The 25,830-nt window shown below is 40.1% G+C and overlaps 1 protein-coding gene across 3 annotated transcripts in view; it reads left to right on the forward strand.

The window, feature by feature from the left end:
- The window catches only part of LOC141018034 (A-kinase anchor protein 7-like), a 50,565-nt gene that overhangs the window by 12,419 nt on the left and 12,316 nt on the right, over positions 1 to 25,830 (forward strand). The gene's annotated exons all lie outside the window — the stretch shown is intronic.

Here is a 25,830-nt window from a genome sequence, read left to right on the forward strand (position 1 = left end):
TTATTGAGCTGTTTATGTGACTGTGTAACCTCACATGAACTCCAGATGGCACTGTTGACCCCTGTGGGACTTGGACTAAAGCCAGACAGGGTGTGTTGATGTGCTCCCATTGTAACAGCATGCCTGCAGCGATCAGAGCATTTTCTCTCTCAATAGAAAACTCATATTTGATGATTATTTTATGAATATATCAGTTTTGTATGTAAACAGATGAAACAATTAGTCAGAATCAGTTTATGAGCAGACACTCTATGTTCCACAGCCTCTCATCTGGCTTTGCCAAAGCAGATGTGAGATGCAACAAGTGCGGAGCTTTGTTGTGAGCCAAGATCGATTGGCAAATGCACTGTCTACTGTTTCCTCATGGCAGCTGTCTGGAAGAGATGTGGAAATCATTGTTCGTAATATCATTGAATCATTTAAGAATCCAACCAATACTGGATTTTTGGGGCCTGTGCAAATACCAATATTAGGGAGTAAAAAAATTCAGTTCAATATCGGCTGATATTTCCCCATTTTTTTGCAGCGATGCCTCAAATGTGGCAAATATATGTAACTATAAGGTAACTGAGGCAGAATAGTTAGAGGTTAACAATAAACTTTATTCTCCAAAGTGACAGTGAAACAGTAAACTTCACTTGGGATTTAATAATTATATATCTCCCCAAACATCTTTTTCTGCATAATGTTCTGTTTTAAAGAAAAAGTTTTCATATAGGCCCATATCTGCCAGGCTCTAATTAAACTGCTTTCTTATGCTTCAAAGAAGCTTGCAAGTGAAAAGGCTTGATAAATACCCAATGAATCACTGCTCCCAGTAAAATGGCCTGTTCCTTCTGAAATAGCTTACCAGTAGTGCAACATCATGCACTTATATCGGAGGCAGAAAAAAATGTTGTTCTTTTTCAGGGTCTGTTATGCAGGAGCTTTTTGTGAAAATGTTAGCAGACAGAAACCATCATTGCATCGGCCCAAAAAAAGGCCAACCTGCTTTGAACTACCAGCTAGTGTGGTCTGTGGTTATATTCAAAGCAACCTTCCCATGATCACAGCCCCAGAAGCTGACAGAAGAATCAAAACAGCATTTTTATGGCAGCCTCAGCTAAAAGAAAGCTTGACGTTGTGGCTATATGTCTTAAAATTGGCTCATTACTTTTTATTAAAGTACTTTTATATTATTTAGATATGGGCTACGTAAGGACAAAAATAAGCTGAATGCTGAATGTGCCATTTTAAAATAATATCTAGAGGTGTAACAACTAAAGGATAAGTTGTCATCTACTAATATGATCCCCAAATATATGATAATCAATTAATCTGTTCAACTGGTATAAATATTAGTTATAATCCATTTAGAGGAAGAGCTTATCTGTTGCATTTTTTTTTTAATTTCCACATTTGATGAGATATTAATTGTCAAGTAATAAAATCATGGCTTCATGTCTGTCATGCAGGTTTCTCACTCTCATAACCCAACAGTAAAAGTAATACATTTGTTTATATTTGTAAACGTTGATCATTAATAAATGATTTGTGTAACTATCTGTTACGTGTACATTTTTTCATGTATTGGCTTTTTGATGCCGCTATGTCTTAGGAGATTAGAGGTCATTCAAGTCATCTATCTGAGTACCTACAGAGACAACGCAAGGATCCCACTGAAGGAGGATAAACACAAACCATGCACACCAAAATATGTTCTTATTATTGCCTAATTAGAAATTCTGAATATTTTTTAAAGAAAAAAGTCAAAATTCTCTGATTCCAGCTTCTTTAATGTGAATATTTTCTAGTTGCTTTAATGCTTTATGACAGTTAACTGAATATCTTTGTGTTGTGGATAAAATTCACATTTTTCTGACATTTTATTGACCAAACAACTTATCGATCAATCAAGAAAATAATCTACAAATTAATAGTCAGTTTAAAAAAAATAAATCATTCAGTTCTGCCCTAATCTTATTAAGTGAAAAACAGGTTTATGTGCATTTTGGTCACTAACTAAAACCATATGTACAGAACATGGATGAATTATCATGTTGTCACAGAGTTAACAGGATTAGTGTATACCTCCAGGTACGTATGAGCAATTCAAGCGTGTATGTATACATTACTCCTAAGTCCCGCTGTCAAGTAGCTGCACTAATTGGTGTGTGTGTGTGTGTGTGTGTGACAGAGCGACACTGTCAGTAGAAGTGGAACTAGGCTGTCATAATGTTTTGTGGATCGCTGGGCTGTCTGTGAGAGACAAAGAGCGACTGTGTGTGTGTGTGTGGGAGTGTGTGTGGTGTGTATGTGTGGGAGTGACAGACAGAGCAGGGGGGATGTTTACCTCACACTTCTCATCATCAAAAAGCTTCTGTTTTTGTCAAGTGTTTTTTCACAACAATGCACACACACATTTAAAATGCGAGAGAGGTAGAGCCGAGCTCTGCACCCAGTACTCTGATATCATGGAGTAGCACTCGCGACACAGTGTCACGGTTTGGAAACTTTAAATGCGGGGCTATAATGCTCGCTGTCTGTGAGTGAAGTGGTGGGAATTAAGTGTCTGTCACCCTCAAGCTTATAAGTTACATAAACCTTTTATACCACGACTATGTTAATTTTCAGAGAAGACTAAATACAGTCGGCGTCTTCTTCATTCATAAGAAATAGAACGCACCTTGTTCGTTTCAGATCACCTGGTCTGGTGTTACGAGTAGCTTATGACAGCTAATGTTTGCAGCCTGACATACAGTAGCTATTGCGGTGTTATTGACATTATTGAGTCAGTTTGATAACGTTGGCTCTTCCCTTCCAGATTTTTGATGATGGATTCACAAAGTTAAAGTAACTGAACTCACTCTACATCTTACATCTCAATCAATCTTATCCTCAGCAGATGTGTTTGATGTTTCCTGCATGTGGTCCCACTCCACTCGCTCTCTGTCAGGTCCCTTAATGATGATGTACTTAAAGCACATAGAGTGCCAAAGACACTTCCCTTCAGGTTTTCCTCCTGGGACCGTATTTTGGAAAAAAATGTATGATAGTGAATGGAGAAAGACGAATCATTTCTTGAGCCTGAGAAGGTCACAGTTTATAATAAAACTAATGAAATATAAGACTGAAAATTCGTTATTAGAAAGACTACACTTGACAGTTGCATTAGTGACGTTGTCTTGTTGAAAGGTCACCAAAACCTGTAACTTAAACACTGTAGAGCTGGTCTACTATATTATCTTCCTCACAATACTGATAAACTCTCCTTTTAACATAACTGCAGATGTCAGTATGGCCAGGTTTATTGTGATTTTAATCTTTTTAGTACCTTTTTTGTGCCAAGGTGGCAGCCATGTTGGTGTTGGTGACGCATGTTGAGCGAGACATAGTGCACTGAGCGGTTTAACACAAACCTAGATGATATTTTACTTTATTTACTGCAACTTTTTAATTTACAAACATCACTGTGTAGAATTTAGGGGGATTTACGTGCAGAACTGTAATGTAATATTCATAATATAATCACCTGAAACTAAGAATCATTGTGTTTTTGCTACCTTGGAATGAGCCTTTTTTTAGAGTTGTCCCGATCCGATCACGTGATCGGAAATCGGGGCCGATCACGTGATTGCAGACTCGATCCGGACTCGGACGTTATGAGCCGATCAGGGATCGGATATATATATATACATATATATATATTGAAAGTCATTATTTTTATCAGTTTTTAATATATTGGCTATTGGTGATTAAACATAAATTCGAATAAAATTAGTATTTACTACCACCGCACCGCACCGAGTCAGACCTTGTCTGTGTGTGTCACATGACACACAGCCAGAGCCCTTTCTGCAAGAGACAGACAGCTCGCAGAAACACCGCATGCGCGCAGAGCACGCCTGTTTGTTTTGAAGCTGAAGCAGCCCTCTGCTATCATGTCTGTTGTGTGGAATTACTTCAGAGTGAACGAGGAGAACGATGCTATCGCAAACTGTAAGATTTGTCAAATGGGGATTTCGAGGGGTGGCAAGGACAAAGCTGCTTTTAACACCACTAACCTGATACGACACCTGAAAAATAAACACCCAGCGCAATACACACAGTTTACACAGGCAACCAAGCCGAAGGCTATCCAGCCCACAGTGGATGAAGCTTTCAAAAAGCACAATACTGGCCTTACTTTAGCCACTTTCATTTAAATTTGTTTTATTTGTTCATTAGTTTTATTTTATATTTTAATGCCTGACTGGCATTTTAAGTTAAGCTGCTATATTTGTACTAGACTATATGGAGTCTGTGATATACTAGACTATTGAGTCTGTGATTGCACTAAGTTCTAATGTTGCACTAGTAGTTGTTCTACTTCTAATGTGAAGAATATTTTTTTGTACTGACTTAAGAATGTTCAAGCTGCCTACCTCCTATGTGCTCAGTTTACAACAGTACACGTGTTAAAATATAATAAAAGGGACATCCTGCACAATTTTCTTTTCTCTTCTTCATTTTTTATTGTTTTATAAAAGTATCGGATCGGGACTCGGTATCGGCAAGTCCTCAAAATCAAAGGACTCGGACTCGGACTCGGGGGCAAAAAAACCTGATCGGGACATCCCTACCTTTTTTGGCTACAGAAGGAGCAGGTCTTCTTCCACAGATTCTGCCATGTTGCACCATCCAAGTAGACTAGTATGTCTGTTTTTGCATTTTTAGCATCCACCATAGGGGAGGCATGAGATGAGGAGTGTTCAGTTGGTTTCAATCTACAATCACACTACCAGATGCCTGAATTTCCTACAGAAAGTGACCTTTTATATTAAATTAAATGTGAGATAATCCTGTAGAAGCCACAGTAGTTGCTGTTCTGCAGAATTTACATACACACACAGCATGCTACTAAATCCATGCAAGATAAATTGAGCCTTAGAGATGTTATATGGGACATGGCCAAAGTGTCAAGGTGAGACAGTTGCATCTCAATCTCATAGATGTATTTTGAAATCATTAATTACCCAGCCTTTTACAACAATGATTAATAACTTCAAGAGAAAACGGTAGTACCAGTGTGACCAGTTTAGCCGGATGTACTGCACAAGTTTCCTACTGTAGATGATGACTGCATATGTCAACAAACTAGCATGGACAACCTCTAAAGCATACAGTAGCTGTTAGATTCACGAACGCAAACAATCCTGCATGGAAGTTTAGAAAACACATCAATCAATCTTAAAAAATATATGTCTAATGAATGGTAGAGCTGTAGATTTCAGTGTTATAAAGCCACACTGCACTCAACATTTGGGTTGTTGGCATGGCTCTCTCCATAGGAAAGCTGTTACTCAGCCAGCACTCAGCAGTCTCATTGCTCAGTGAAGACAATGATGCAGCAAGAAATAATGAATTGACTCTTTATCCACCAATTCAACAGATTCAAGTAAGAGATCGCTAATAACATAAACAGTTGAAATGAGGAGGCAGCTATATTGCGTACTTTTTGGTTTCAGTAAGAGCTGATATTACTTATAACTAAATGATTGAGTAGAAATGACATCATACATTAGATATTGTGTAATGAAATATAGACTGTGTGGTTGGTAGAACTGAAAGAAATAGTTTCTTGTATCGTCCTGGTTATACCACTGAGATTTACTGCCGCTTCACATGATATCACTCTGTCAAACTGTGTAATTGACACCAGAGAAAGCGATATCGCCTGGTTAAAATGATTCTCGTCGGGTTTATCCCTGTTCCTCACAGGGTGTCACGGAGGTTAAGTGTGCTTTTTCTGGTGGTACACAGGGGTCAGTGTCTGATTGGTTGCATTTGTTAATCTCATAATCCACAGGACAAGATAATCCACACCAAAGCCTGTGATACACAACCCTATAGGCTGTGTTCGGGAGGGAGATGGGGGAGGAGGCCAGAATACATAGACAGCGAGAGAAATAAGGGTGACAAGACGAGACGGGAGTTTTCATTGGATATATGTGAACTCCTCATTTACATTATAATCCTTAGGATTTCAATACAGGTGGGTTTGGCGACATGCATGGTTACCATGGTAACAGCAATTTCAATTTTATACTACAGGTTGTTTGTTTTAACAAAACACCAAAGTGAAAGGAAGGAGTGAGGTTGATATTAGATATAAGTCTTCTGTTCGAGCCCGACTGAGTCCTAGAGAGAAGTAACCGAGCCTGACATGCTGTTTTTTAACCTCTGAACCTGACTCTGAACCAGTTACCATGGTTACATCTTGCCTGTTTACCCTGCTTACAGACATTTACAGTGTAGATTACCGCAAAAAGCCATTTTTCTGCGCATATTGCTATGAAATTAAAAAAATAGAGAGATATGGTTTATATCTACGATGCGACCGAACCCAACCCAAACCCGGACATCATTTCTAAATTTCTGTCTGAATCTGGCCTGGGTTTGGGTCGGGTATCCATGCTCTAGTTGATATCAATGAGATATCGGTAACCCTTGATTAAATTCTAGGCAGTCTAGTCATCATCTAAGTAACTTTCTCTCGTGTGTAGGAAGGTAATTTGAGTCCCACATGGGAATGGCGGACCCCTCCACTAACTACACTTGGGGTACCAGAAACAAGTTGTGAACAAAACATCGACATATCACTACTTTTTAGTTAAAATGTCAAACTTGTTCCAATTTACACATCCAGCATTTACAGAGCAACATTATTTTTGATCTTGAGCTGTTTCTGGTGCATGTTAGTCCACCATTTGCAGCTGAGCAGGTGTTGCACAGTGAGTTCAGTGGGTTAGATCTTTTTTTTTGCTCAAAACGGCTGCCTGCTCCATCCGAATAGGATTCAGTGAGAGCAATGAGAGTTAACTAAAACAGTCCGTGAACCAGAAGGCTGAACAGTGAGCTGAAACTCACTCTGGAAAAATGAGGGGAGCTGCAGATGTAGGTTTCATAGTATCAGATTCACAGATCACAGTCATTCGATACATTGTTATTACATAAATCTAAATTACAGCGGCTTTAATGATTGTAACTTTAATTTGCAATGACAATGGTAAGAAATCAGGATTAGAGCATTATTCACATATTGTCCTCCTTTTACCCATCATGTCTTTTTTCCCCTCTCTCCTCTGTTATACATACTAAAGAAGAAATGACATAAAATATTGTGTCAGCTTCTGTTTAGACAGATGGAGGAAAGTTTATAACTCAGAACAAAGTTTATTTCCCAGAACAGAAACACACACTTAAGTCTCTTCTCATTCTTTTTCCACGCCACTCTGTTGGAATGTGATGTTAATGTCATGGAAAGAATGGAGGTAATCAAAGAAGGGAGTGTTTGCGACATAGATTATAGGCCCACTCGTCAAGTCACTTCAGAAGGTACTCGTTTGAAAAAACAATGACTTCTTTCAGTTACTCTGAAAACAATCCAGTTCGCAGTATGTGAAGAGAAAAACTCCATAATGTTGTGGCACGAACAAATGGTCAGTCTGACATTTCCAGTCGGTCTGTAAAGTGGAGATAGTACTCAGTCAGTGGACTGGTAGGTATATCTCCTGTCATGGCCTATTGGTATTTACAGTATAATACGCTCACCCACAGCTTTACATACAGAAACACATTTACACCAGCATGAATATAATAAATATATGCATACAGAAGCCCACACACGCTAACACGCAGCACTCAAACAGTTTGCACACACGGACAGATGAGGGTGCTTTGTGGCTCTGTGACCTTTTGGTATTTCGTTGAGGTCATTAATTTCTGTACAGACTGTACTGCTTTGCTTTTCCCTATAAAATGGGTCTTTGGCAGCAATTATTTTCCAGTCACGAGTGCCAGATGACGCAATTCGCTAATTTGCATGTAAGTGGGTTAATTTCTCTCTGGAAAAATATATTGAATCAGGGAAGTGCAGCTATTGATGCAGCAATATTGAGGAATTAATAGTTGTTTTTACGGTATTCAGGGATTATTAAGGCTTTAAATGTAAGCTGGAGCGCGGTAAATGGGCTCAAACTGTAATCAAGTGTTATTGATATGAAAATCTCATCAATGAGCTAGCATGGATGGCTTTCTACGATGGAATTTTGTCTTCTTCCTCCTTCTGAAGATGGATCTACTTTATAATAAAAATAATAATGATACCAAAAACACTTGCTTTGCTTTAAATGTTGTACGAAATATGGTCGCAAGAGCGGGGGAAAATTTTGATTTAAAATTTAAAAAAACCTCAGTTTTAGAAAAACCTGTGTGGAAAATAGATTTTATGAACACCACTTCCAGCCCAAACACTGTAGTGTGAGTGTTCATTTATCTTGGGACTCTGCAGCTCATTTGCATCCCCCTTTTTTCCCTTTACTTTGTATTCCGATAGCGTTTTCAAAGCTGTCATTGTTATGTGAACTTCTCTTTTAAACAGTAGTGATCAGTGTCCTCTGCCCCTCCACTTTTGGGTGCAGAGTGACAAAAATTGCTAAAAAAGCGAAAACAATCAGCCTGAAATCTGAATTGGTTTTAAGGCATCCCTCGTGGAAAGATTGGCACATCACCACTGGCTTTCACTGGTTTCTCATAATTAATTGTTTTGAGTGGACTCCCTCATCCCTCTTCCCTTTCCTCATCCTCTCTCCCTCTTTTCCCTAATGCATTAGAGTGAGAGGGCATCTGAATAGCTAATTCATTAGAGAGACCATCTGAGTACAGCCTTTGTTTTAGCATTGCTTGTATCCATCTCATACCGCAGAAGCATGGCATTTTAACACGCTTGAGCCTTTAGTAATTTCATAACCTCTGCAACACTGCAGGGCATAACACAATGAAGAAAGCGCTCTTTTTAGGGGAAGAAATTGTTATCCACAGCCAGAGAGTTATTGTTGGAAAGAAATTAAAAAGCCTTGATTAAATGTGCATTTCAACAATAAGAACTGATACCGATGGCACAAGGGGACTGATAATGCAGAGTTGGGGGAAAAAACAGGCCTTCAGATTTTTTCTTTTTATGAAGAGGGAAATATCCGTGACTCTGAATTACAGAGTGTCAGCAAACCTTTGAAAAAATGCCTGCAAAGAAATCCATTACTAACATGTACACCTGCTGAACTAATACACAAGATACAGCTAATTTTAAAGGAGCAATGTATATGTAATAATGTAATATAAGATATGGACAGAATTTTAGTTTTAACATTCAAAAAATGCTTAGTCAAAGATAATAAATAAACAAAACAAACTTACAAAATTTCAAAAAAGGAAACACACTACTTTTATTTTCCTTACTAAACAGAAATATACAACCCTACACACTCTGAATGAAACCTTTCATTCATTAATTCAAATAAACACATAAACAAAACAAACAACAAAACTCACCAACAGTCTTGTCAGGTTTGTCCTTCCACAATCATCTCTGGTTTGGGCAAAATAGATCCTAAATTCACAGAGGAAGATTTGAAATATTCTTGCCCTACACATCGATTTCCCTGCTTCTGATGTCCGGCTCCTTTTGTTGTTTCTCTTCCACTGCATGCCTCTCCCGTCCCTGCCTGCCATGTTTTGTCCTCCCCGAAGTCATAGTCCTGGTCCGAGCCGCTGTATAACACTTCCGTACTGTATCCCCTGTTTCCAAACGGATCTCAGTCAGTCTTGGCGGCCGTGATCAATTCCAGTTCAGTGTCCACGTCTTGCTTACTCTCTGCCAAATCCAGTTGAGCTGAGCCCTGTCAGACCATGAACGATGGCAAGATATGATTGGTCTGCGTTCAGCCAAAATCATGGCAGCATTTGCTGAATCTCATGCTGACCATCTTGAAAGACACAAATGTCATGTAGTATGATCCCGGTATTACAAGTTGCAAGTTGCTGAGGCAGCTACCGACAGCGTCTGCTGAGCCATAAAGACATCTTGGTAGCAATAAGACCGTGATGGTGCTTTTTAAATGTTAGTAAAGCAAGTACAGTAAAGCCTTTGCACAGTGTGCTATCTAGGGCTGCACCCGATATAGTTTTTTAATTATAAGCTTCTATTGAGGGTTTTCGAAATGAAGCTTTGAATGTCTGTCGTTATGTTTTATGATATCACCCTAAAAAAACATTTCTCATTCCACACCAAGCTCATTTCGAATAAAAAGATCCATCAGATTAAATAGAGTGCCAAGTAATTGCAGGTACATAATGATTTACTACAGTAAGTGGTAGGGCCACAATAGATATAATTAGTGGAGATAAATAAAGCAGGAGAGCAGTGGAAAACATTGTTCTTGAAAGGCTGAAAGCCAACACTTTGGAGATATTTGCAATGTTTCGATCAAACCAAATCGAAATCAATTCTATGAAGCCACCACTGGAATCTAATTCTACAAATAATTCTAGCCTTTATCTGCAACTGTGCAGAAATACCAAGTTTAAACAGAATGGCTAGACATATTAAAGAAAAAACAAACCTGAGCGGATTTAAAATGTTAATTTCAAATTCGAATGTCAATTTTAAGAATGCAGCTTCGATTATTTCATACAGCCCTGATGTTGTCTCTTGTTAACGATAAGCACCTGGCAACTTATTGTTCACGCAAGTGGATGTTAAGAGGATAAAGCAGGGCTGGAGTGAGATTAACCAGATGAGAGTAGAAAAGGACCGAAGGGAAAACGGCTCGGGTAGAGAAGAAGGAGAAACTCAAACAACAGTGATTGAGCAGATAGGACAATAGAAAGACATTGGAGATTGAAGAGGATAGAGCGAGGACTGAGTGAGATTGAACAAGAAAGATAAATGAGTATGGCAAGAGAAAGGAGAGACAGAGGAGAGGAGAATAGGGTAGCACGAGCAGTGGAATTAAACACATAGCGAGGATGAGGAGAGCAGATAGGACGGCCAGACAGACGCTTGGAGAAAATTGAGAGCGAAGTTGACATTAAACAGACGAGCGAACTCAAGTTTGATATTAAAGGAAGGACCAAAGAGGCCGGTGCGGTTCAAGCAAAGACAGAGTCAGATGGAAACAATAGGAGAAGAATAATAGTTGAGCGCAGTGACAGTGGGAGGAAGATTGGATAAGGGTTTAGAAAGAGAAAATTGTTCCTCAGGTTTTTTGTGTCGGATTTGATGAGAAACCAACCAAAAGATTTTTCTCCATCTGGTTCTCTGTCTGGCTGTCCCTTGACATTTATTTTACTGTTGCTCATTTTGAAGATTCATTAAGACGAGACAAACGTATTTGGCTGCCGCACATTGAAAACTTTGAAAGGCAACCAGTTCTATTTAGAAGAAATCTACGACCATGGTTGACTCTTTTCTGATTACAATCTGATTGCTACAATGACACAAATGTCTCTTTTAGCCAATATCAAATCAAGAATGCTCTGTGAATAATGCAGATAACCTCAAGATATCATAGCAAACCCTCGGCAGCAGAAGAATCCTGCAGCTGTTAACTGTATCATCGATTCTGAAAAGCTTTAACAACTGGAACAGTTTGGATGAGCAAATAGAAAATAACACAAAGCAGTGGCATTCAACCCAACAACTAAATAAATGGTGAGTTTGTCTGCTGCAGTGCAAAAGAACACTAATCTTGTATTAGTTTCACCAAATAGATGCTATGAAACCACTGATCAACTTACCTAACGAGGCCTGTAGTTTTCACTGAGTGAGATGGAGCCGGATGTGTTAATTAAGAGACGCTTTAAAATATTTTTCCACTCAGAGCAACAGCTGTAATTAAAAAATAAATGGAGTTCCAGTTGTCCAGTCATTGAATGGTAGGTATTGGGGCCATATCATAATTCAATTGGATAAAATAACCTGCAGCTGAATCTACAGTATATACCAGCAGCATAACCACCACACTGCATACTACAGTGTTTGTTTCCCAAGCCCAGTTGGTATAGCGTCAAAACTAGGCTGAATTCGGCAAAGCGTATAAATAATCTTGTCTTTGTCTGTTGGATTAAGTGTTCATGATTTTCATAGTGGAAAAAATCCCACCACATTGCAGGCTTCTGCTCTTGGCGACACCCAGAGAGGAGCTGTCACCAGTATGGAAGATTTGCACCTCTTTGACAAAACATTGTCAACTGCTTAAAGCTGAGTGTTTGAACCAGGATCAAAAAAGGAGCAGCAGGGGAGCAACGCCCATTTGTAATAACACTGGGTGTTTTCTGCCAATAGCTTTCACTCACATGTAGTTGTTCATAGCAGCAATCACATTGACTTGTGTACAATTGGATTTAGTGTTGAGCAAGTATCTGGAGCAGATAATGTACTTCTTACAAATACGAGTATCATCTGAGTAAAATGTGTCATTATCCGTGTAATGTTTGTTTATTCTAGTTTATAAAAGACTACTTCAAATAATTCTCTTTGTAATATGGATATCACGATTCTAATTCAAGATTGGAAAAGTGATCATAGTGAGCTATCAAGACTTAAAAGATGACACGGTTAGCTCATCGGTCGCCTGCAGCTGCTCTTCCAGAGACTTATTCTGTGTGCACAAAGATGATAAACTGACTGGTACCAGAGGTCACTCCGACAGGGTCTGAGATGTTTGGTTTATTTTCTTTTTCCTTTATTGATTTCTTCGAGGAAAGAACTTACACTTGGGGGAAGAACTGAACTCAACTGAACTGAACTAATAACATTACCAGAGATCCTTCATTGATTTGTTTGGGCAGAGGGCTTACTCAGGACAGATTTGAGAAACCAAACCTTGTAACAAACTGATATCTGTCTTTTGTTGTTGATTGTTGAATCCCAGAAGGGTGATGTTTCTTTGTTGAACTCTACAGTCTTTATTTCTAGTGAATGAATATTATTTGAAGTAGCTGAACCCTAACGTGCAAAAAGGCCACCAGGATAAAGTCAAGATATTGTTGTAAAATACCTATCTTTTAAAGACAATTTTGAAAATGTATATGACAGTTGTCCAGCCATTAAACCAATGATCTGTTGATCTTTACAAATCCAGATGGGATAGTTTAACAATGGCATCGTCATCGCCCCTGTCCATTTCGAGTACGGATACAGATAATCAAGTTAGTTGAAGAGATAGAGGTAATTGTTAATCCTTACTTGGAATATTAAAAAAAAACGCTGAGGTATTCCTACCAGTACTATATGAATATCGTAATAATGTAGTAAAAGTGAGTGTGAATGCTGGACACTGTGTGGCTGCACTTGTTTAATTGTTGTTGTTGCCCTGTTTAAAACAAATTCTAGTGGGAATGCTAAAACGGCAGGCATGTCACACACAGGCTCAACATTATTCAGAACATAAACACTCAGGCTTGTAGCTTTTTATCATATTGTGTGCAGTCCTTGTTTTTCTTTTATGTATGTGCCTGTTTACATGCCTACAGTTAATTATTAACATTATATGCTTAGCAGTGCACTGTATCATGCAGAACAGACTGAAGTCCCTGTTATCTGCAGCATGCAGTTGTCTTTTTCTCTTTGTGTGCATAACCTGTCTTGTGACTAAGTCGTGAGGCACCATGAGTCGACCTTCAGCTGAACAAAGTCAACACTGTTGCAGTATTAGTCGTTTCACACTCCCTCCGCATTGCAAAGCCTTGGTGAAAGTGAGCTGAATGTGGCTTTTAATCAGGTACTCACAAACATGCACATTACAGCAGATAACATACATTTCAACTCTATTAGTCCCCAGGCTGTTTTATAGTTGCACTTGCAGGAGAGTTAATAAATCCATGTATGACTTCTATTACAATTTAAAAAAATAAATAAATAAATAAAAAACACATCAGTTAGGACTATGTTTGTGTGTGTGCAGAGGCGATGTGTTCATGTACACATATGGCGACAGAATATCTGACATTCAATAGTAATTTAGTCACATCTATGACAACACTTAAGTCCTACAAATAGTAGTCATCACAGCTGCGTGTGTGTGAAGGAGTGTTTGCGTGTAAAGTGGCAGCTGTGAGTTGAATGCTGCCGCTGGAGACAGGGCTCCACTGTCTACTCCCACAGCTGAGCTCACTACAATGTATGGTGTGTGCTTGTGCGAGTGTGCATGTGTTTATTAGCCACTGCATCTCACACTCGCATCCCCTTGCCCCTTGTTTGTAATCCTCCATTACCCTGAAGAGTAGAGATGTCTTTTTAACTACACAGGCCTCCTCTTCAGGGTGGTGCACATGCAGCGACAAAAAAAAAGGAACTGGTGGAGATTCATTTGTTTTACTCAAGGGCTCATCAGCGGAGGCTGTGGAGAGGGCTTGAGTTGAAGGCCTTCTGGTTGAAAAGCAGTGCCTTTTGTCGCCGTTCTACCTGCTTCCTCATCAATGCATGTGGAGCTACAAATCACAACAGAATAGGCATCTTATAAATAATGAATGTTTGAATATCTAGGTTGCTGTTTGTTGCAGAGCGCACTTGGCATGCAGCCCACAGTTTTGAATGAAGTGTGAATTTCCACAGAGTAAGTGTCATATCGATCAGGGATCTCCTGATTGTGTTTTCTGTACACTTACCCTTCAGTATCGCCCGGAGCTGGGTACTATACGTTTTTTTTTTAGTTACATGTGTTTGAATAGCTCAATTAAATAATATATATCAATAAATGTAGTTTTTTTTCAATGCACTCTCACTCAAAGACACTTCAAAGAACAAATATTCTCAATTTTCTTCCCGTACATTGAGCTGCTCTCCTGGTGCTTTTATTTATAATAAATGCAAACTTCAAAGAGCTTGAAGTCTGTTTTGACTCGTAGTTAGCCATCATCACAACTCAGTGTCAATGGATTAGTGGATGATGCAAAAACTTTTTTCCACTTTCCCCTGTCAGAATAGAGCTTTCAGTCGGCGCTAACAACAAATGCTGCCAGACTAGCTCCGAGCTCCAGCTGTGAGCGCTCGTTTGAGGCCATTACATCAAAATGCAGTGCTGAAGATGAGCTGAGAGAAAGCAGAAAAGTCTGTCTGCTGAAGCACCGGGACATATATTGCATCAAAATTACTCGGCTTGTATTTTTATGCTAATATCCGAGTGACGTTGCCAACATTGTTCAGCAGGATTACGCATCGCTCGAGGTATTTTAGTACATATGATGAGATGATGAGAACGAAAAAAACAGATCCGGAGTAGTCGTAGTGGGTGCATGATTGCACTAAAAGACTGAATTACTGTGATCGTGCTGTGAGGTTTGAGAATCTCTTTCTTTAGGTAAGGCTGGACTATGAACAGATAATAGAAAAAAACTATGAAATAATTTTTTATATATACACTTAAAATAATCAAGGCTTCAACTCACAGTTGTTGTCACAAAGACAGCGTTAGCAATAAGGTTACTGCTAGCAACCTGGCTACCATCCAAACATAAACCAACCCTACTGACTTACTGATCCAGTAGAGATCTCAAGTCCTGGTGGTGAGGGGAAGCATATCAACAGGGGAGCCAACTTTGACAAGACACTTGTGCGCTGTGCATCGAGTGACTTCCTGTCCGTTCGCTCTTGTTTTACCTTGATTTCCATCTTTCTGCCTCTTCGCCTTCTTGCCCTCCTCCATCAGCGGGGTTCTTTTTCTTTTGCAGTCTAGAGTTTCCACAATTACTCCAGTTGTTTCACGGTTACGTTAGGATAGTGACCAGGGGAAACAATACCTCTTCCTGTTTTGGTTACGCAATGGTGGACCAGCTTCTTTTGTGCCGTAATTTGACCTTAATTTCTCGGGGAAAAATCCAGGTCAGTGACAGGCCACATAGCATAGTCAGAGCGAACCTTATAGGGAACCAGTCTATAGGCAGATGGTGTCATTTCTTCATCAGCTATTCCACTGTGCACTAACTAATAACTTCAGAATGATAAGTTACAGCAAAAAATGTGTCTATTGCCAGTTTAAGTAAAATTGTCTTTATTTCCAGGCTATGACAGTAGTAAAGAACAAAGAAACAGAGTTGATTTGAGGCAGGTGGACTTTAAATTCAGCCGGCTACTTTATTTTATTGATTTTTGATTCTATTTAAACATTTTTGAGTCCAGCTCGGGTAACCCTAACCCTACAGACAAAAGGCCAAAACCATGCAGCAGGCGCAGGTTTGGAGAGGTAACCGTGACCACCGAGCAGAACAGCGCAGGAGTTGGGAGTGATTTCGACTGAACATTTGAAGGAACAGAAACCCCCTTGATTGAATGCCTGCTATTGAGTAAAGTAACTAATACTATGAGTAATGTTTGAGAGGAATACTTTGTACTTTTACTTATTTTAATACCAATAGTTTAATTGTTACTGAGTACACTTTCCAACACTAGTTTCGCGGCACACTATTTGGGAACTGCTGCTCTATATGGGTGTGTTTGTTTGTTTGTTTGTGTGTGTGCACGCTCCGCTGAGAGCTTATGTCCTGCCAAGCAGAGAGTGGAGAGTCTTCCTCAGTGTTTAACAAATGTTAGCAAAATAACTGATGAAAAAACACATTAGGGAATTGCATTGATTGCACGGAGAGGGGACGTCTAGACTACTTCGTAAAACATCATAAAACACTTGTGGGAGCTACTTAACAGCTGCATAGTTGGCTTCAAGTCCACTTGAAACGCTGCATTTTCCACATACCACGTAGACGTTTATCGGCTTAATGAACAAACAAATTAATTAATGAATTATCCTTATCTACACTGCGGTTTTTCCACCAGAGCCATCTCTAAGATGCATTGCAAACACACTAAAACAGGCAAAGTTACACTCCTATGTCGTATAAGGAAAATTAATGCTTTTCCTTGCCTCATACTGTAATTTTACACTTCAGCATGTTCTTGAACTCTTGAATTTTTTACAGTTGATTGATTATGCAGACTAACATCAGCTGCCCCGAATCATAATAGCTATTTACAGACAGTGTGTGCCTGCCACTGGCTGACCTAGCTGGCTACTGGTTGGTTACTCCATATCCATATCCATGTGGAAAGCCTTGTACCATGCTGGTGTATCTATTATTCATCACTTTTGCAGCATTTTCTGAATGACTGCAGCATACAAGATGATATGAAATGTACTGAATATAAATGTGAAACTGCTCACAATCTCCTCATACGTCTCTATATTCCCTTGCCCTTCACCCCGGCATACCCATCTTCACTCTTATCCGTCTATCGCCCGTCATAATTCATACATAACCTTGAAATTGACCTCATTTTAACTATGAATATTGATAGATTTGTTGTCTATTCTCTGAGGATGTCTCTCCCCCAAAAATATAAATAAGAATACCATGACAGATCTCATAAATAACAGATACATGCAGTAGCAGGCAGCAGCTGCCCGCTGTTCAACGACCATTATTCAAGCTATGATGACGAGAGGAGGGAGGTGGAGCCTAGAAACCCCCCCCCCCCCCCCCTCCCCCTCCACACACACACACACACACACACACACACACACGCACACACACACAGCAGTGTCTGCTGTCTCCTCATATATACCGCTCCCTTTTCCTCTTCCACACACTTGCTACACTCGCAAGCAGCCTCACTCCTTCTCTGTCTTGAATACACACAGTGCTTACTCAACACACCCGTTCTCCTCTGTCTCCTTTCAGCTACACACTCTCTCACACACACACACACATGCACACATATATAAACACATAGAGACACTTTCTATCTTATTCATATCCCTCCTCCGCTTTCCCCACCTCACATTAAACAAATTACTCTTTTTCTCTTTCTGTCTCCTACACACACAGCTCTCCCATTATCCTTCTCTCTCTCTCTCTCTCTCTCTCTCTCTCTCTCTCTCTCTCTCTCTCTCTCTGACACACACACACACACCCCTCCTCCCTGTGTCAGTGCAAAGTAGAGCGAGAGCGAGGAGCCACTCGTTCATTTTTTTCATCGTCTGCTGACTTGCTCGGTCTTCTCCGGGCTGCACGGAGGCAAAGGGAGAGTTTATGTGTTTTTTGTTGCCTCCATCCTCACCGGGTCTGTTTGTCCTTCGAGGAGGGGGGGGAGAAAGAGAGTGACAAAGAAGAGGGAGAGACAGGGAGATAAAGAGTGGGAGAGACGGTGGCAGTAGCAGGACTCTCGCTCTATCCGTCTGTCTTAGAGGGGGGAGAGGGGCAACATCAGGGAGAGGTGACCAGGAGGAGAGAGGGAAGGAGGCGCCATGGGTCAACTGTGCTGCTTCCCGTTCTCCCAAGCGGAGGAGAAAATCAGTAAGTGTCTCCTGCTCCTGTCTTCATGCGTGGGTGTGTGTTGTAGGAGAAACCAGTTGGATTGATGTAGTCAGTGGTGCTGTCTATTTGGGAGGGACTGTATGCATGTTGTATAGTGTGTTTGTGTGTATGTGTGTCGCTTTGTGTCAGCTGTCTGCATCAATGATCGCCTGTGACCTACAGACGGGCAAGGAGTATTTGTGTTAGAGTGTGACCATGCAGTTCTCTTTGTGTGCAGGATGCTGTAGTATGTGTGTGTGTATTTGTAGACTAACGGTCGTATTCCAGTCAGATAATTAATCTCTTATTGCTCAGAGGCTCTTGCTGGCTTATGATTTATTAGCTTCTGCCACATGTTGAAGTAGTTGTCTTGTTATTAGTTACTGGAAAAGTCTCCCTACGGTGCTCCTTCTGCAAAATATAAATTGTCACTTCTAAATTTAAAGTGTGTTCTTCAACCTTTTACTGATGGATGCCTCCAGACATTCAAAACTTAAAGATGCTCTCTAGCGCCGACGGATAAATCTTATTTTTAGCGTCATCGTGATATGAACATGCGTGATAAATGCATTTCAAAAGACTGACTGAGATTCGATTAATTCACACAAAACTTTGACCCATCAGAAAGATCCCTGGATAGATGGGCTGTGCATTCACACCATTGGGCCAACCAGATGAAGCGCTAGCTAGACGTCAGCTAACCTCAAGGTTAGCTAGCCTGATGGTGGGTAGGATGACATAAGGATGGTTGATGATGATAAGACTTTATTGATGCCTCACCAGGGAAATACACTTGTTACAAAAGGTCAAAAATCATTAGCAGAGGGAAAAACTTTGATTGAACGATAGATGGGAAAAAAAAGGAACAAGCAACGCAACACAAAATAGAATAATATAAAAACACATAATAATAAGATTATACACTTATTCACTTTTCACTTACAGATCTGACCAAGCCTACCAAGCCTTTTATAAAAACATTATAAACCACGCATTGTTTACAGACAGTTTATGATCGCTAAGTTGCAGGTTTCTTCTTCACTGCCTTTTTTGCCATTGCTAGGCTTCTTTTGCACATTACTGGCACCAACTCGTTGATCAGCACAGTGGCGTGAAACCTGTGGCAGGTTGTGACGCGCACACACACCTCCTTGTGTGCGCAATAAAATGATAATAAACTCACAAAATCATTACTCTATAGCACCACTAGTGGTCAGAAACTCCATCAGTGCTCTTTAAAGAAAACTGATTAATGGAGAATGAAACAAAGCATGTTGCAAAGTAACTTTTTTCATTTTTTTTAGTTTAGTGTCTTAGCTGGTTACTAGTATGATAAAGTAGTAATTTCTTTATTTGTAGTTCAAGTTTAACTACTGGACATAAGATGTCTCCTACGTCACATTCTCTGTGTTTGCATACTTCTTTCACACTGAACAATGATTGGCCCTCCAAACCTCAGATTTAAAGTGAGCTCGAAGAAACTTTCCACCTTCAACAGATGAAAGTAAAAACAGTCTGCTGGTGCGTGTAAATCATTCAGCACAGTGAAGCTCAGGCATTCAAGGGAAATGGCAATTAGCAAAACACATTTTTAAGTGTAGAGGGATTTTGTAATGATTTACAAACAGCTCCTCGCGGATTATCTCACCGCATTCCTTTTTATACACGACCATGTGGCACAGATCAGCCAGACTTCTCCACAACCGCAACCTTTTTTCCCAATGACCGTTGTTTTATGCCTGTCTAACGCGTTTTGTTACACAACATAAACGGTCAGTTAAAGGGTGATTAAGATAGATGCATAAATTATCAAAGTGAGAGCACACATTTACCACAAGAAAACTGGCTGCTCTGCCTCAGCTCATACCAGATGAAATGAGCTCTAGAGGATAATTACTGATGCAGCTTTGTGGTTTGATTACAGCTTTAAGCAGAGATTTCTCTCTCATTGTTCTGTAGAAGCCGTACTGAGGGTTAATTTGGGTTTTGGGTGAATGTCCAATTCAGTTTGGTGGTAGTGCGCGTTGATGGAGTAGAACTATTCTTCCTACTCTGTTATTACTCGGTTACTACTCTGATATTATAGTAAAAAGATACACAATCTCTTTAGAGAGGATGATTAATTGTACTCGCATCCGTAAGTGTAAGTTCACACAATTTAAGGATGTTAATTACGAGCCACTGATCCTATTATCGCAGTATCAGGCTGACAAGTTGGCTGCTGCTGCTGTTTTTTAAGGAGTGTGATATAGATTAGCTGTGGGGAGAAGGAAGGCTTCAGTCGATAGAGATAGGCTTCAGAGTTTTCCCTGTAGTGTTTGAAGGAGTAAATTGGATTAGTCACTTGTTTGTCACAGTTTCCATTCTAGTGCAAGACATTTAAAATTATTTTATTGAAGAAAATTCCAACTACTGCAACTACCAGGAAACTAGCAAACTACAACTTGTATTTTTTCTGTTAATAAAAGGTAGAAAAGTACAATATCATCGTGTCATCACCGCTGCTAACCTGTGGGTTAGATTAATGATTAAACGGAGATACAAGGTAATAAAATAAGCCAATGATTTGCTGCCTGTACAGGTTGTTTTTGTGTATATCAGATCTTCGTGTTGCTGTCATAAATTCAGACTTTGACACGAGCTGAAATGGCAGTTCTGAAACAAAGGTGGTGTGCAGCACTGTACCAGTAAAGAAAATATCAAACTGACTGTATATGCTCTCTTCCTGCTCCTCTCTGTGTTTCTTCCTCCCTCCTGTGTTTTCCCCCCCATGTGTCCCTTTCTTTCTCTCCCTCTCTCTCTCTCTCTCCGCTTGCAGCTGCATTGCTATAAACAGTCGAGCCACTGTGCCCTACTTCTGAGCGGAGAGAGATGGAGGGAGAAAGGGGGGAAAGAGTGATGCAGGGAATGAAGACTAATGAGGAGAAAAGGAGGGAATGGGCTTAAAGAGAAAGTGTGATATTGAGACAAAGGGGGGAGCCGAGGAGTGGAGAAGGGAGGCGGACAAAGAGGGTGTAGTGTGTGTAGGTCAGATGCTACCCCTGTGATGTGATGACAGTCGCCCTCGTGAGCGCAGCAGGACTCGTGCATTTGTGTGTGCGCAGCATGTCTGTGTGTGTGAATTCAACCATGACCAATATGACAAGGTGTCACACCGCGGTGTTTGCAGTCACAGCCGGTGAAAAACATACTGTCGCACACAAACAGGAGCTCGATATGCAAACACACAAACACAAAAATCCACAGAATGATTTTATTATTATGAAACTGATATTTTAAGACATATGGGTTAATCATGGCAGCAAGAAAAGCTATGAGAGACACTCTTTCATGCATTGACAATATGAAATTGTGATTTTTAGTAAATCTATCAGTTTGTACATAAAGGCATAAACAGCTACTTTTACTGTAAAAGTTCTGAACCTGGAATTCTGTACCATTACACAACATTACTTTTTTTCCAGTACTTTACTCGCTGTGGAATAACACTTTTTTTTTTCCAGTTGTGAAAAATAAGTCCAGACATTTCGGACGCAGCCACTGGCTCAATCTCAGCAAACCCTTGTCAAAATGCTAAGCTAGCGTCAACCAAGACAGTGTACCGTTATCACCGACAACTTATGCAACTAGCTAATTATTTACCTGAAGATGTCACTGCAACAAAAGTTGCTTCAAAGCAAAATAATTGATGACAGGAAAGCAAAAGGAACTTGGCTGCTATATGAAAACAATATCAAATATCAAAAACATGTTTTTTTCTGTATTTTTTTCTACATACATGACAATGTAGTCAACAATTAGATGGCGGCTGTGGGATTGCTGTTTGTTTCTGATGGTAGGCTGCAGCTAACCATTATCATCATTATGGATTAATCTGCTGATTATTTTTTTTAAGATCAATGGTTGTAAAAATGTCCATCACAGGTTGTGACATCTTCATATAAGTTGTCTTGTCCAACTAACAGTCCAGAAATCCAAAGATATCCCAATTAAGATGACATGAAACGCATCAGAGCAGCAAATCCACACATTCGAGAAGCCGAAACCAAAGAATATTTGCCACTTTTGTGTGATTACCAGCTGTAACATCTGTTTTAAAAATCGCTGCTGATTGATCTGATTTACTGTGATTTGGCTCAATATTTCATTTCTCCTAACAGTTGAGTTATTTGGAAGAACATAAAGCGCTTTATAAATGCCCACGTGAGGGTGTGATCGCCATTAAAATCGAATCAGTTTCCACCAAATTGAATTGAAATCTGAGCTCTTCCTGAGATTTCTTGCCAACTATCAGAAAAACATAGTTAATACATCATAATTATTCTGTTCCATCGTGAAGCTGCTTAAAGAGTCGAGTCATTAAACTGTTTTGTAATGAGCAGCTGTCTTCTCGCTCCCTGTCTGCTTCTCTTTGAGAGGTCTTGATTGTGTATGCCACCTCATTTATTGTTGAACACTCCTCATATTTTTCCAGTGAGTAGGTTCACAGTCCACTGAGCAAATTTTTATTTTGAAGTAGTTATCAGTCTGTGCTAATGTGCATGGATAGCGTGCCCTCTCCTTAAACGAATGTAAGCAAACAGCACCACTCCTTTTACACCACTGGTTCATGCTTAACCTTTATCTGTACCCTTATCATGGTGTATTTTCCCCCTCCTAATAACAATCAGATAAGGCAGCTTTGCCCCTGACAGAGTGACACAGCTTGCGGGGAATAAGCCTGAATGAAAGGTAGCTCGCCCTCTGGTTAGCCAACGCGTGAGCTTCTCACCTGCATTACGACGTAGCAACACAACAGCAGTGACCTTGGTCACACGAGAAGGATGGTTTCCTTTTAGCTGTCAAGGTTTGCACAACTGTCGTGTCACAAAATGGAAAATTGTTAAAGGATTCTGTTGGTATTTCGTGAGAGGCTCACAAATACACAGAGAAGGCAGAGAGAGAGAGATCGGTGCACAAAGAAAGGGAGTGCTGGCAAAGACAGCCGAGACACACATGTGAGGAAGAGGGGGAGAAAGATGAGAACGGAACAGGGAGGAGGAAGAGGAGGAGGCGATGAGGAGGGAGCAGGGGGGAAGAGATGCATGCAGCACTGCTTAATTCATCCTTTTTTCTCTCCCATTCATTCCTCTCTGCCAAGTTCTCTTCTTTCACTTTGGTGCCTCCTCTCTGTGTTAATTCTTTCTCATTGCATTACCACGCAGTCTCTTTTCCTAAGAAATGTCCAAACACCGAAATATTCTTGTTCTTTGTTCACGCTCTCAGATTCCAGAGGTCTGCGTTTGTGTAAGTGTTAGTCTGACAGCCGACCACAGCTCGATGAGCTCGGGTCACTAAGCAGAAAAAGCCAAACCTGAATACTGACCAACTTTTTTGGCCAGGGGGAATGAGGGATTAAGATTTTGTTAAGTGAAGACGAATGAGAAATGATCTTTGTCTGCTTTTTTAGGGTGCAATCAATAAGCGCACTCCTTCTGTGCTTTGTCTCCCCACTGATTGATTGTGCCAAGGTCTGACTGGACCACAGCCAGTGTCCCTGCACGGCCGGACACAGTTCGAGCTAGACATGTTTCAGACTGAGGCCAGACACAGCCAGAGTACATAATAAAGCTGCAGTAGGTGGAATTTATGTGTTTAGGTAATGATAATAAGCCAGTTTGGTATCTAGGATCAGGCGCGGACACAGGGGCGATGCTAAGAGGAAGAGGCATGTGACTCCTTGTGTTGCTTTGATTCTCTGATTACAAAACCACAGTATATCACATTTAGTCACAGTGGGGCTGTGCTGAGCTGAGAGCGCAGAGTCATGCCTTGTTATGGCTCTGTGAGGTTGTAAGGTTTTGTAGGTTGTGATCCTTAAGTGCTGTGAAACCAGGCTAGAGGACCACAAGATGTCAAATCAAAGCACAGTGTATTTTTTTAAATTTTTTTTAGCCCATTGTCCTTTCGCACTAGAAAGGCGGGGCTGTTTATTTGATCAGCCGTCAAGCAGCGTTCACAGGCGACACATCTGTCCAGCTGCACAGCTTTAATGTCTGCATCCACATTCAGACCTCGTAAGATATGAGATCCTGTGCCACAGTTTTTGTCTTGAATTATTAACAGAAGAAATGCTTAATTTTAGCCGTTCTAACAGCTTGGTTGGTTGGAAATGTTGGTCAGTCGGTCGACTACTTTCATCCAGACTGAAGTATCTCAACAGCTTTTAAATGGCTAGCGTTGAAATTTTGTATATACATTCATGGTCCCGAGGATGAATCTGATTGACTTCTGTGATCCCCTGAAAGCTCCTCTAGTCCCACCATGAGGGTGACATTTTCAGTGACACATCTTGATAACTATCGGATGAATTGCCATGAATATTTTAAACTCATTCATGGTCCCCAGAGGATGAATCATGATGACTTTGGTGATCTTCTGATTTTAATTGTCAAGCTATCATGAGCGCTTTTTTTTTTCTTTTTTAGTCAAATATCTTGATAACTATTGGATGAACTGCCATGAAATATTGTGAAGACATTCATGGTCCCCAGAGGATGAATCCTGGTGTTGTTGATGATCCTCTGACTTCCCCTGTAGCTATCATGAGCGTGCCATTTTTGTTTTTTTGTGATACATCCTTAATAATTGGATGAATTGCCATTAAATATTGTGAGGACATTCATGTTCCCCTCAGGATGCACTGTTATAACTTTGGTGACCTTTGACAGTTCTAATCTAGCATCAGGTCAACATTTTTTTATGTTTTGTCCAAAACTTTGGTTTATGACCAAATTATTGCAGAAGTGATGTCATCAGCCTCAGCCCCAAAATGGTGAAAATGGTAAATATTCTACCAAACATTATACCTGCTAAACATCAGCATGTTATCATTGAGCCCTGCTGTGGCTTTGAACAGCCTCACAGAGCAGTTCGCACAGCTGTAGACTTTTAGTCCTTTTCTTTATAAATATTAAAATATCTTGCACTTTGCATGTCATTGTACAATATGACATTGCACGTTGGGATAATCAGACTGCACTAGCATTCATTCCTTCTCTGAAATTACCTTAAAGTAAACTGCATTCACAAATTAGATGAGACTTTCTTGATTCCTCACTGGGTAAATTCACTTGTTACATCATCTCATGAGTCAAGAACAGAGGGAAGAGGTGTTTGAATAATAGATTAAAAAAAAAAAAGCACAAAAACATGCCACACGTGAAGACCAAAGTGACAGATATATTTAAGACTATTTAATTTTTTTGTCTTGCTTTGTCTTGTTCCATTTTTGACTGTTTCGTGTTATGTTCAGGTAAAAACTTAACTGATTCAACCAGCAGTTGACATTATTGCTAAATCAGTGACTCTGTTGTCTCTCTGTCAGTATTATATTAAGGCAGACTATCAGGTCGCACATCACCCTCTTAAGCTACTTCACGTCCAGCCAGTCAGTCCCTCCTTAAGTCATCGTCACCCTCATTGTATCATTTTGAAGGCATGAGTGTGTGAATAGAGCTTTGATGGTGTTCATCGTCCCGCTATGGAGAAATTCATCAGCCATGAAATTGTCCATCAGTGCTGTGGTGGAGGAAAACAGAATCGCACACTCGTGAGCACCAGCACCCTGAATCCCCATTGTTCTGCCACAGGGAGAGATTGCCAGGAATGTAATTATTGTCCTGTGTTGTAGAATTCAAGAAA

Source organism: Pagrus major, chromosome 22 (genome assembly GCF_040436345.1).
Source record: "Pagrus major chromosome 22, Pma_NU_1.0".
NCBI classification, from domain to species: Eukaryota; Metazoa; Chordata; class Actinopteri; order Spariformes; family Sparidae; genus Pagrus; species Pagrus major.